Raw genomic sequence first — 12,168 nt, forward strand, 5'->3', positions numbered from 1 at the left:
CGCCTGTAGATTACTGCTGGGGAAACAAGCGGGGGGTCAGAACAGGAGATATAGATGAAGAGTGTAACAGAAAAACAAAATGGCGCCGGTGTCTATAGCAACCAGTCACGGCTCGTTTTCTAATCTGCCTGATTTCAACAGTTCACACCTGTTATTTACCGTCACGTTTCTGACTGCCAGCATAGTAGATCTTCCAGAATTTTTCTGTCCTGTTAAAACGTCCCCTACTGGAGTTTCCATAGTAACCAGTTCTGTCTTCCATTATAAGTTTTAGGGGTTGTCCAGGGAAACATACCCAGCATAGATAACTTCCAGATCGGTGGGGTCTGGCCGCCGAGACCTGCTCAGATGGAATGGAGCGGCAGGGCACATATTCCATTCCTCTATGGGGCTATCAGAAAAAGCTGAGCAGCCCCCAAGGAAATGATGAGATCGGGGGTTGAGCATCTGCACCGCCGTTCCATTCTATCTGGGCAGGTCTGAACGGTCGGATCCCCACCAATCAACGAGCTATCACCTATAGGGGAGGACTTGTTTTCACCAGGCAGCCCCTTTAAACGCGCGTCGGGGGCTGAAGGTTCCTGGTTCGGACACAGGGAGTAATGGGTGAATCACTACGGTAGTACTTCTGCTAGAGTAATATATTCAGTGTTCATGTGTATACTTGTTATTAAAAAAAAATTGTTTCCTTACCTCTGAATATGTACACACACATGTGGCTTCCTGTGACGGCTCCTCTATACTGAGTGTGCAGACCATGCCATTTAGTCTCACGCATCTTCACTTATGTCTAATACTGTATCTGTACATTCTGAACCACTTTTCGTTTTGCATTAATAAAATTTACTATTGAACTTTGCATGATTCTTTTTGTGGGATCCACAACCCCTTTAAATAAGTTGTCCCGCTTCATACCTTCATTGCATATTAAAACCACATGACCATGGCAGATTTCCGTGCTCCCATAAAAAGCATGAGCGACACACACATACATTGCACCTCCTTCCTTACCGCAGCGGGATCCTCTTCTCAAGATAAAGGAGGTTGCAATGAAGAGATCCACATCTAGTATAAGTTAGTAAATGTAGCTTACGGGAACTAGGCCGGCTCCAGGTTTATGTGCGCCACGCTTTGCTTTCGATTTTTTTCCCCTTCACCTTCCAAGAGCTATAACTTTTATTGCTCCGTTCCATAGGGCTGTATCACAGCTTGTATATTCTTGGCAAACTCTAGTTATTAACAATACTATTTTGGGTACATAAGATTTGTTGATACATGGATTTTTGTGAGTACTCACCGTAAAATCCTTTCCTCCGAGATGCTCATTGGGGGACACAGGTACTGTGGGTGTATGCTACTGCCATCTGGAGGCTGACACTAGGCAATACACCACAAGGTTAGCTCCTCCCCTGCCGCATACACCCTCGCCCCGATTGCGGGTGGAAACCAGTTTAGTGCAAAAGCAGTAGGAGAGCAATAACCATTAGCCTTAATGCAGTAAACAATATGTCTGGCAAAGGACCACCCTGACCTTCACCACAACATACACATTAATTAAATAAACAAGAGCCAACAGGCTAACAGGGTGGGTGCTGTGTCCCCCAATGGGCGTCTCGGAGAAAAGGATTTTACGGTGAGTACTCACAAAAATCCATGTTTCTCCTTCGTCTCATTGGGGGACACAGGTACTGTGGGACGTCCTAAAGCAGTCCCTGGGTGGGAGATTGACTCACCTATCCAAGCTCCATGCATCCCTTGTTTAAAGGTGCGTTACCGCTGCTTGGAGAATCCTTCTACCCAGGCTCGCATCCACCGAAGCCTGAGTATGGACAATGTAACATCTAGTAAACGTGTACAGGCTGGACCAGGTTGCTGCTTTGCATACCTGCTCCGCCGCCGAAGCGCCCAGGAGGCGCCCACTGCCTGAGTAAAATGCGCTTTGATCCCTGATGGAACCAGCGCCCCTCTGATGCGATAGGCCTCTTGAATAGTTAAATGGATCCCTCTGGCTATGGTCGATTTTTGAGGCAGCGAGTCCCTTCCTGGGCCCTTCAGGGAGCACGAACGGCGCATCCGTCTGGCGTAAGGGTGCTGTCCTTAACACGTACCTCCGGAGAGCTCTTACCAGGCCAAACGTGTGCAGCGCTTCTTTCACGCGCTGCACTGATACCGGACAGGACGAGCGCAAGCCAATATCCTCCTTGATATGGAATGAGGACACCTCTTTGGAAGAAAAAAGGGGGGAGCTGACTTAAGCACCACCTTATCTTGCGGAAAGCGAGGAATGGTGCTCTGCACGACAGCGCCACCAACTCCAACAATCGCCTAACTGGGGTGACGGCTACAAAAAATACCCCCTTCCACAACGAAATGGTAAAGGAAAGACCTGTAGCGGCTCAAAGGGAGCTTCCTGCAGAACACTCAGGACTAGGATAAGGTCCCCGGTGCCCATTGGCGCCTTATAGGGAGGTACTAGATGAGAGACTCCCTGGATGAAAGCCTTTACCTGCATATTAGTAGCTATTCTGCACTCGGATAGGAATGACAATGCCGATATCCGACTTCTAAAAGAGCTCGCGCTAATCCTGTATCTAGGCCCAACTGGAGAGAGGCCAAGATGCCGGGAATAGAGAATGTCCGGTACGAAAGACCATGCTCTCGACCCTAAGCAAAGAACAACTTTCAGGAGTAACGATAGACTCTCGCCGAGGTATGCTTCCTGGCGCTAACCATTGTAGCGCCCACCTCGTGGTGAAAACCCCGCTTGAGCTAGAATCCAAGATTCAACGGCCATGCCATGTAACCCAGGGCCCCCCGAGATCGGGTGGCAGATCGGTCCTTGGGACAGCCGATCCGCACACTGCGGCAATCGCCACTGGATGTCGGTGAGCCGCTCTATCGGATCTTCATAGCATGCCCGTCAGGGCCCATCTGGTGCCAGCAGCTCTACTGGTACCCCTTCTACCTTGATTTTTCTGATAACTTCTGGAAGCGATGGTAACGGAGGAAACAGGTATGGAAAGGCGAAACTGGTCCCCTGGTAGAACCAACGCCTCCACCCCGAACACTCGTGGGACCCGTGCCCGAGCAACGAACACGGGCACCTTGGTGATCATTTTGGACGCCATCAGATCTACATCTGGTGTCCCCCATCGTTGCAAATATGCTGAACAACCTCGGGGTGCTGGGCCCCTCCCCAGCCACGACCTCCTGTCGGCTGAGGAAGTAGACTGCCCAATTCTCTACCCCTGGGATGTGGCCCGCCGAAAATACCGCTGGATGTTCTCGGCTCACTGCCGGACGTGTCCCGTCTCACGCATGGTTGTCCTGCTGCGCGTGCCCCTTTGATGATTTACGTAAGCCACTACCGTGGCATTGACTGACTGACTCCAAACGGGTGGTTCAGCTAGGAAGTGCCGAAAATACTGCAGCGTCCGCCGGAATATACGTATCTCCAACAAGCTGACCTGGAGGCGTGCCTCCTGTCTCGACCATTGGCCCTGAGTCCTGTGGTAATGAAACATTGCTCCCCAGGCCCAGGAGGCTGGCATCTGTTGTGACCACTAGCCAGTGCTCTGGGGGAAAAGGTTTACCCTGAAGAAGCGAAGATCTGACCGTCCACCACTCCAGTGACTATCTGAGCTGAGAGGATAGCTGGCACCGCTGATCGAGGGCAAATGGATTCTTATCCCAATCTAACAAGAGAGCCTGCTGTAGCGTGTGAAGGAAGGAAACTGGGCAAACGGAATCGCTCTCCTTGCTGCCACCATCTTCCCCAGCATCCTCATCCTGAAACGAATGGAGCGAGGAACTGGCTGCTGGAGCTCCCGGACTCCCTGCTGGAGTGGTACGGCTCTGTCTTGAGGGAGACTCACCAACTCTCGGGAGGTATCGAAGATCATTCCTAGGAAGAAAATCCTGTGGGTTGGGACAAGGGATGACCTTTCCCTGTTGACCAACCATCCTAAGCGGAATAGCGTATCTTAGCGTAATGCTGACATTCTCCTTGCCTGCTCAAAAAGAGGGACCCTTCACCAAGAGGTCATCTAAGTGTGCAAGACGACTATGCCCCGAGAGTGTAAGACGGCCCTCATGCCTATGCAGGTAGGCATCCTAAAAACCGACTTAGGCTATGTATTCTCTCTGCACCATGCCCGATATAACCGAACAAAGCTATTCCATCCTGAAATGTGTGACCCTGATGAACTTGTTCAGGAGCCTCAGGTTCAAAATCGTCCTGACTGTCCCGTCCCTTTCGGGGAATGTGAAGAGATTGGAATAAAACCTGAGCCCTCTCGAGCTCTGGTATGGAATAATGACCTGTCGTCCTGGAGTGACCTGACGGCCCCCCGCAACGTCCCTGCCCTGGACTGTACCTTGGGAAGTTGGGCAGACAAAAAACCGTCTTGGGGGTTCCTCAGACTGTAAGTCGTACCCGTAGACACTAGTTTCGTCCCCTATAAGTCGTGTGCTAACTCGACCCAGAATGACGAAATAAGAGCAGGCGCCCGCCTGCCCTGTTGATGTCGCCCATAATGCTCTCCGAGTCATTTGGCTGGGGGTTCCTGGCACCTCTCGACCTGGCGGGAGCGGAACCCTCCACTGGATTGGGTCTACCTGAGACCTGTTGCTCCCTGTTCTGGCTGGGGCGACTTGGACCGGCCGAACTGGCTGCTGCCGTCCCCCCGGAGTTGCGAAAGACCCGAAACTATGTCGGAAACTAGGAAAAAAGGTTGCCTGATCTTCTGCTGTGGAAGGAAGCTGCTCTTTCCTCCTGCCGCGTCAGAAAAGCGCTGATCCAAATCTTTCCCCGAACAGGCCCTTAATAGGGTACGGAAGTCAGAGACCTCTTGGAAATAGAATCCTCTTGCCAAGCCCTTAAAAAAAAAAAAAAAAAGGGGGTCTCCTAATGGCTACCGCGTTAGCGGCTGCCGATGATGCACAATTGGCTGCATCCAAGGAGGCATTGATCAAGTAGTCTCTGGCCATAGGAATCTAAATTGTGACCTCTAACACCTCCGCAGGCAGATCTCTATCTTGCAAAGCCTTATTCACCCATCATGGCCTTGGTTCACCCTGTTGTAACGCATGACCCCAGACCTGCTAGCGCGGGCTGGTCTCCCATTCGGGTTCCGGCCAAGGCTCAAGTTACTTAGCGGCCGCCACCTGACGAATGCAGTCACGCTCGGCCTAGAATGGCGGGTGGCACCGCAAAGGAGGGGGCGAGCGCTGAGGCCGACGCTTCAAACACACTAATCGAGCCAAGCTCTCAATGAGCCTATCAGAGGGATTCTTAACGGACCTCGAGGCCAGACGAGATACTGGTGGATCCACCCTGGTGATTCCGTCGATCTCTTCTTTTTTTTTTTACACAGAGTTCAGGGGCAAATGGATATCTTGCCTCCATAGTCCCTGACTCCTTCAAACTCTGGGTGAGTGCCAAAGACTCCGTGCGGACGCCTGGCTTACCTGCAGGAGGAAGCACCGGGAAGGATTTGCTGCACGCTCCCAGCACCCCGCTGCTGTGTCCCCATCTCTCTGCCCAGGAGCCCCACACACACGGCCGGTGATTCGCGATCTCGGACGACTCCACCAGGTATACTGGGGAGGAGAGGGATGGTGGGGGATCCAGGACGGTGCAGGCACCCTAACTCCATCCAGCTTCGGCCGAGGAGAGGGACCGTCCGCCGCCTTGCAGCACCTCCGTCTTGCGTTGGTGGAGCAGTGGGGGCCGCACAGACTAGTCTTGTGCCTCTGTGCAAGCCCATGGTTTCCTACCTAGGGGTGGACAGGGCTAAGTCTGGCATAATGTCCCACGTCGCGGGAGAGGAAACGTGGAGGGACACTCGCACGTGGTCGCCCGTTGATGGTTTGGGGAAATCGGATCCTTTCAATAGGATGCGTTGCCCCTGTCTTATCTTTATAAAGTAAAAAACAAGGAAAAAATAGATGTCTGGGGAAAAGTCCCAGAGATGTCCCTCGGTGCGGGAAAGGATACGTGGAGACGATACTCAACGCGTGCTCGCCCGTTGTTGGTTTGGGGAGATCGGACCCTTTCTATAGGATCCGTCGCCCCTGTCTCATCTTCATAGTAAACTAGAAAAAAATAGTCTGGAGAGATCCAGACTGCGTGTGCCTCCATAAGACACTAAGCAAAAAACTGGTTTCCGCCCGCAATCGGGGCGAGGGTGTATGCGGCGGGGGAGGAGCTAACCTTGTGTTGTATTGCCTAGTGTCAGCCTCCAGATGGCAGTAGCATACACCCACAGTACCTGTGTCCCCCAATGAGACGAAGGAGAAACTTTTTATTCTATTTTTTGAGAGAACCCAATCCTGCCATTTTTTTTTTTCATTTTTAGCATTCTCCATATGGTATTTATATTTTAACAGACATTTACATGTACAGCAATAACACATTTTAGATTTTTCTTTCCATTACAGTTAAAGGGAAGAAATTAAATACATATTTAAATATAAAAGTTTGCATAATGTCCCCCTATGGATTGTGAAATTGCAATCGCTTATACTATACTTTAATATTGCAGTGTGTTGTAAAATTAACTATCTCCTACAAGACAGGTGTATAACATGGCAGGCATAGGGTCCTTCGGGTGTGTGCAGACGCTGCGGATTAATCCGCACGGATTTTGCAAAAACCACAGATAAGACCTGCGGATTATCTGTGGTTTTGACTGCGGTTTGGTCCTGCGGATTCACCATCTCCACAATGGTGGAGATAGGATTCCGCAGAAAGAATTGACATGTCACCTCTTTCTGCGGTTTCAAAACTGCAGCAAATCCGCGCGGATTTTTCCGCAACTTCCACACAGCGTTTTTTTTTTACCATTCATTTGAATGGTACTGTACACCGCAGCTAAAACTGCTGCGGGTCCACAGCGGCCAAAAATGCTGCGGAAACGCAGCGGAATCCGCAACGTGTGCACATACCCTTAAAGGGAACTGGTCACAAGAAAAAAAAAAAAAAAAAATCACTAAACTTGTAGAAATGGGTTTAATTTGCATGTTAATGGCATTACTAAGGCTGGTTTCACATTAGCGTTCTTGTGCGCAGCATTTGCGGCGCATCCATGCGCATGTGTCCCTATCTTTAACATGGGGGACGCATGATCTTGCGTTTGCACACGTCCGTATGCGTTTTAGTGTGCATGCGTTTTTTAGTCGTGTGCGCCTTTGCACTCCAGAAGCAACATGTTGCATTTTTGGGTGCACTGAAACGTCAAAAACCGCTTGCGCACGGAATGCGACAAAAAAACGCATTAGTCTATGGGAACGCAGGCGTGCGCATGGCAATGCGCATGCCTGCATTATGATGAACATGCGTTTTTGTCGTAAAAATGTGTAGACACTGGGTTTAACCCATAAAGAACGAATGCGCTTAAAAAACGCAAACGCATGCAAAAACGCATGATGCGTTTTCATGCGTTACTATTGCACACAATAGCGCTAATGTGAAACCACCCTAACCTGCATGGCGCCCGTACTTAGCAGAACACTGCGGGGAGAAAATTAATTTTATTACCCCCCCTGTTTCAGTCATGGGGGTGACGCCATTATCTGTTCAGTTACCGAGTACACAAAGCAGCGGCTAACTGCACCCCCGACCCCAATGCAGCGTTAGCATCAGCAGCCGCACTCTATTCTCACAGCGGTGACAAACTGGAATGCTGTGGGGGAGGAAATAAATGTAATTTTCTCTGCGCAGAGTTCAGGTACGTGGGGCCACTGGGCAGGTTAGTAATTCTAACACCATATCCGCTGTTAATAGCATTTTTTTCTGGTGACAGGTACCCTTTAAATAGCCTTCATTCTTGCTGCAATGACAGTACCATCAGCACCCTGCAATCTTGTGAAGGGGCTGAATAGACAGCAGAATGGATCGCCTCCACCACTTCCAACCTTTTAAATGGCATTGTCACAATGAAAGCGGCATAAAAGTAAATTTAGTGTAAGAGGGTGGGGGTCTGTCCCACGCCTCTATAAAGAATAAGGGACAGGTTTCAATGTCTGTGTACAGATCACATGTACACAGACTTTATACTTGCAGGTGTGAAGCCAGTCAAAAAATTAAGCTTCAGAAAGAGCATTGGGCAGAGCACCCGATTGCTCTTGGGTATGTTTTTCAGGCATATCAGTTTTGAAACTCACCTGAAAGAGTACCCAGAAATAGCAATGCATATGTTTAAGCTATTGAGCTATTTAAAAACAACTTGCTTTTCATAATGTTCAGTCTTTTACCCGCTTCAGGTTTCCAAAGCTGCCCAATTGGTTAAAAGTGATTGACCATCCTTCAGGTGATTTCAGTTCTGATTATACACTATCTTTTACACATACAAGTCAATGTGAAGTCTTTAAAAGGTACCTGTCACCCCCCCCCAGGTGTTTTTAAGTAAAAAAGAGCCACCTTGTGCAGCACTAATGCTGCATTCTGTCAAGGTGGCTCTGTTACTTAGCTTCCGTTCCAGCGCAGAAATAATCGTTTATAAAATTGTTCAAAAATACCTGAATTTTGACAGGGGGCAGGTCTTTCCCCCTCTGACGGATGTGAGGCGTCTATCAGTCATTTCTTTCTTCAGTATTTGGAAATCTTGGGCATGAGACGCAGAGAACTACTGCCCACGATTCCCAGCCCCGCAGTGTGAATAAATCATAAGCGACTGCAGGGCGGGATCTCTGGCCGCGCGATATGAAGGCCAGGATGTGATCTGAGAGCACGGGCACATCGGGCAGCGCTAACTGCGCATGCCCAAAACTATAGTACAGCACAGGCGCCAGCATTTCAAAAGAACACTGAGGAGGCGGCGCTAAATACTGAAGAAAGAAATGACTGATGGATGCGAGGCGTCTGTCAGAGGGGGAAAGACCTGCGCCCCTGTCAAAATTCAGGTATTTTTGAACAACTTTAAAAACGATTATTTCTGCGGTGGAAGGGACGCCAAGTAAAAGAGCCACCTTGACAGAATGCAGCATTACTGCTGCATAAGGTGGCTCTTTTACTTAAAAACGCCGGGGGGGGGGGGGGGGGTGACAGGTACCCTTTAAAGGATGACTAAGTTTTTTGAAGCATCTTGCCAAGAAAGCACCAGTTAAAAAAAAAAAAAACACCTGCAGCAAAGAGCACACAAAAAATATATATTAAAAAATACAACCTCAGGAAAGGACAAAAAAAAATAAAATTATGAAGTGAGTCCGTTTCCTTGAGCATTTTCTGGATTAATAATAACTTGGCGAGATCAACCACCTGAAAAAAGGCTTTGAGAAAGACCCTTGTGGACGTGTTCCAGTTTGTCAATTCCTGAACTCATATCTTCTTCAAAACTCCCTCATTGTGTTCCGTTAAACATTATGAAGTCAATTCCTTAAGACTGGCATTTTGTACGGTAGCCTGAATGAAGGCACCGCTGGAATAAGATGCCTCCAATTCATTGAGGTGTATCTTACAACTCTTGTGTGCCACTGTCCAAAGTGTTACTCCAGGCAGAGACTGAAGTAGTTTTGACTGATTTGCCAGATGGTTCTCACCCCACCTTGTCCCTTTCCTGCTTTGTCCACTTTAGCAGAGTGGACCTGACTGGCTATAAAACTTGAAAAAAAAGTTACAAAACTGGCGCGACATGTGAAACCGCTTTACATTAGCACACACACTGATCACACCCAATGTGATTTTTTTTTAGTACAGTAAAAAGACCACTTGGCGTTTGTAATATATTTTATTTAAGGAGTATTTTCCTCCCAAAACATGTAGATATAAAATACTTTAACAATATAATAAAGCAGTTTATATACACTGTGAATGTTTAAAGTATACTGAATTTTTTAACCAATTAATAGAAAAGACAGAGCTACATATATAGTGACATTATGCCTTATAACTAAAAAAAAAAAATATGATTCTTGCAATCTACAAATGTTTTAAATAAGGATATCTTACAGAGAACATATAGATGTAAGCAGAGTTACATGCTATGTTGAAGGTGCAGAGATAACTGCACAGAAGATGCCATAACCCGTAACAATTTTGTACTAGACAAAGCGATTTTTGCTCATCGCACACTTGCTGCAGTAATCTGTACACTGGATCTATTCCCTGTATAGCTGTAACAGTAATTATACATCGGGTACCCCTATATACTGGATTATAATTTGTGATGCTTTATTTTCAGCTATAAAACAGCAAAATCAAAGAGCAAAGCCAAACCAGGAACACATGGTAATGAGAAGACAAGTTCAATTTCAGCAGCAGATGAGGAATAATCTTAAGCGTAAAATTACAATTCCACCTATAACATTTATTGTTTTTAGATCTTTAGAGGATGTCTCATGATTACAACTCATATCCAGGTGCCCTGTTATGCAACTCATAGATGGAGATTGCCCATTTAGGACCCTATGAAGATCAGCTGATTGGGGGGCTTTCATGGCAAATCAGCAGTTTGCCGGGCATGTCAGAAGCAGGACACAAGGCAACCAGTGAATTGCCACTTTGTTGAGAATTAAACCATACTAAAAGACTAGTTGAACAGTAAAGACTAACTTTAGGCATTAACTAAATTCTGTTTTGGAGTACAAAAATAGAAGCTAACAAAAAAAAAAAAAAAAAAAATCTTATAAAAACAAAATTGCCGATCCAGTATTAACTACTGTGGTCCTTCCATCTTTGCTTACATGTGATCAGCATGTTTCTGCTGCTGACGATCAGTGATCGGAGCAGTGATGACTACTGGGCAGCATGTGACTGCTGAGGCAGTGTGTATTGGCCACGTGAAACCAAAGACTAGGAGGACAGCAAGTACTGGTCCCTGTGGAAAGTACTTTGTGTATTATCAGTCCTGATTACAAATGCATTTCCCATCTCCGTTAATTTATCAGACCAGAGCTATAAAAGGGTCTCAGACACAGGACCTGTCCCTATCAGCTATATCCAGTGTCACCAGGGTGTTAATCACCAGGCGAACGAGCAAAACGTTTGGTCGTGGTGTGAAATCATTTTTCAGCTCGTCATACCCAGATCAAAGAATCTGTATTCATGATTGAGGGACCCTTGCACCAGGTGGCTGGTTTATCCAAACTTGTTCTTACAGACCTACCACACAAGCAATGCTTTGTAAAATAAGCAACAAATTTCCTAATGACCAACAGGATCAGAGTGTCAAGAATAGAGGCAAAACAAAAATGTGACTAGTCATGGAAAGAACTGTATCTGTTCCAAACAACATTCACAAACATCCAGCCCGGAGCAGAGTTGTGCTCAAACCTGTTTTGGGCTAAAAGGGTTTCCAGTTTAGAAAACATATTTCTAACATACTCTTTTAGGGTTATGTGCACATGTTGCGGATTTGGGTGCGGATCAGCAGCAGTTTTCCATGCGGTGCACAGTACCATGTAAACCTATGGAAAACCAAATGCGCTGTGCACATGCTGCAGAAAATTCCGCGCAGATGTGCTGTGATTTTCCAGAGCATGTCAATTCTTTGTGTGGAATCCGCTGCGTTTTTACACCTCTTCAATTATTGGAATCCGCAGGTGTAAAAACGCAGGTGGAATCCGCACTAAGGCTAGTTTCACATTAGCGTTTACGGCCGCCGCTAAGCCCCGCCCCCTGCCGCGCCTCCGCCGGTAGCTCCGCCTACGGACACATGACGCTGCATGCGTCCCCCATCTTTAGCACTGGGGACGCAGGCCGTGCGCAGGTATGCGCTTGGCGGCGCATGCGTCCTTTTGACGCTGCGCCAACCAGCGCCAAACGCAACAGGTTGCAATTTGGTGCGCTCGGCACAGCGTCAAAAGGACGCATGCGCCGCCAAACGCATACCTGCGCACAGCCTGCGTCCCCAGTGCTAAAGATAGGGGACGCAGGACGCATGCAGCGTCTTGCGTCCGTAGGCGTAGCAACTGGCGGAGGCGTGGCAGGGGGCGGGGCTTAGCGGCCATCGCTGCGCCCTGAAACGCTAATGTGAAACCACCCTAAATCCGCAGTTAAAACGCAGGTCATTTTATGAGCGGATTCAGCCAAATCCGCATGTGCACATATCCTTAGCATTAAGGAGAGAGGGAATTCCCGTCCAGAATAAATAGCTTCTACAAAGCGTCTTGCACTGGAGGACCTGTAGCTTGCATGCACTACATGGACAGCATACTGACTGTGTAGTG

Source organism: Dendrobates tinctorius, unplaced genomic scaffold (genome assembly GCF_039654945.1).
Source record: "Dendrobates tinctorius isolate UK_male_01 unplaced genomic scaffold, ASM3965494v1 ptg000156l, whole genome shotgun sequence".
NCBI lineage: Eukaryota > Metazoa > Chordata > Amphibia > Anura > Dendrobatidae > Dendrobates > Dendrobates tinctorius.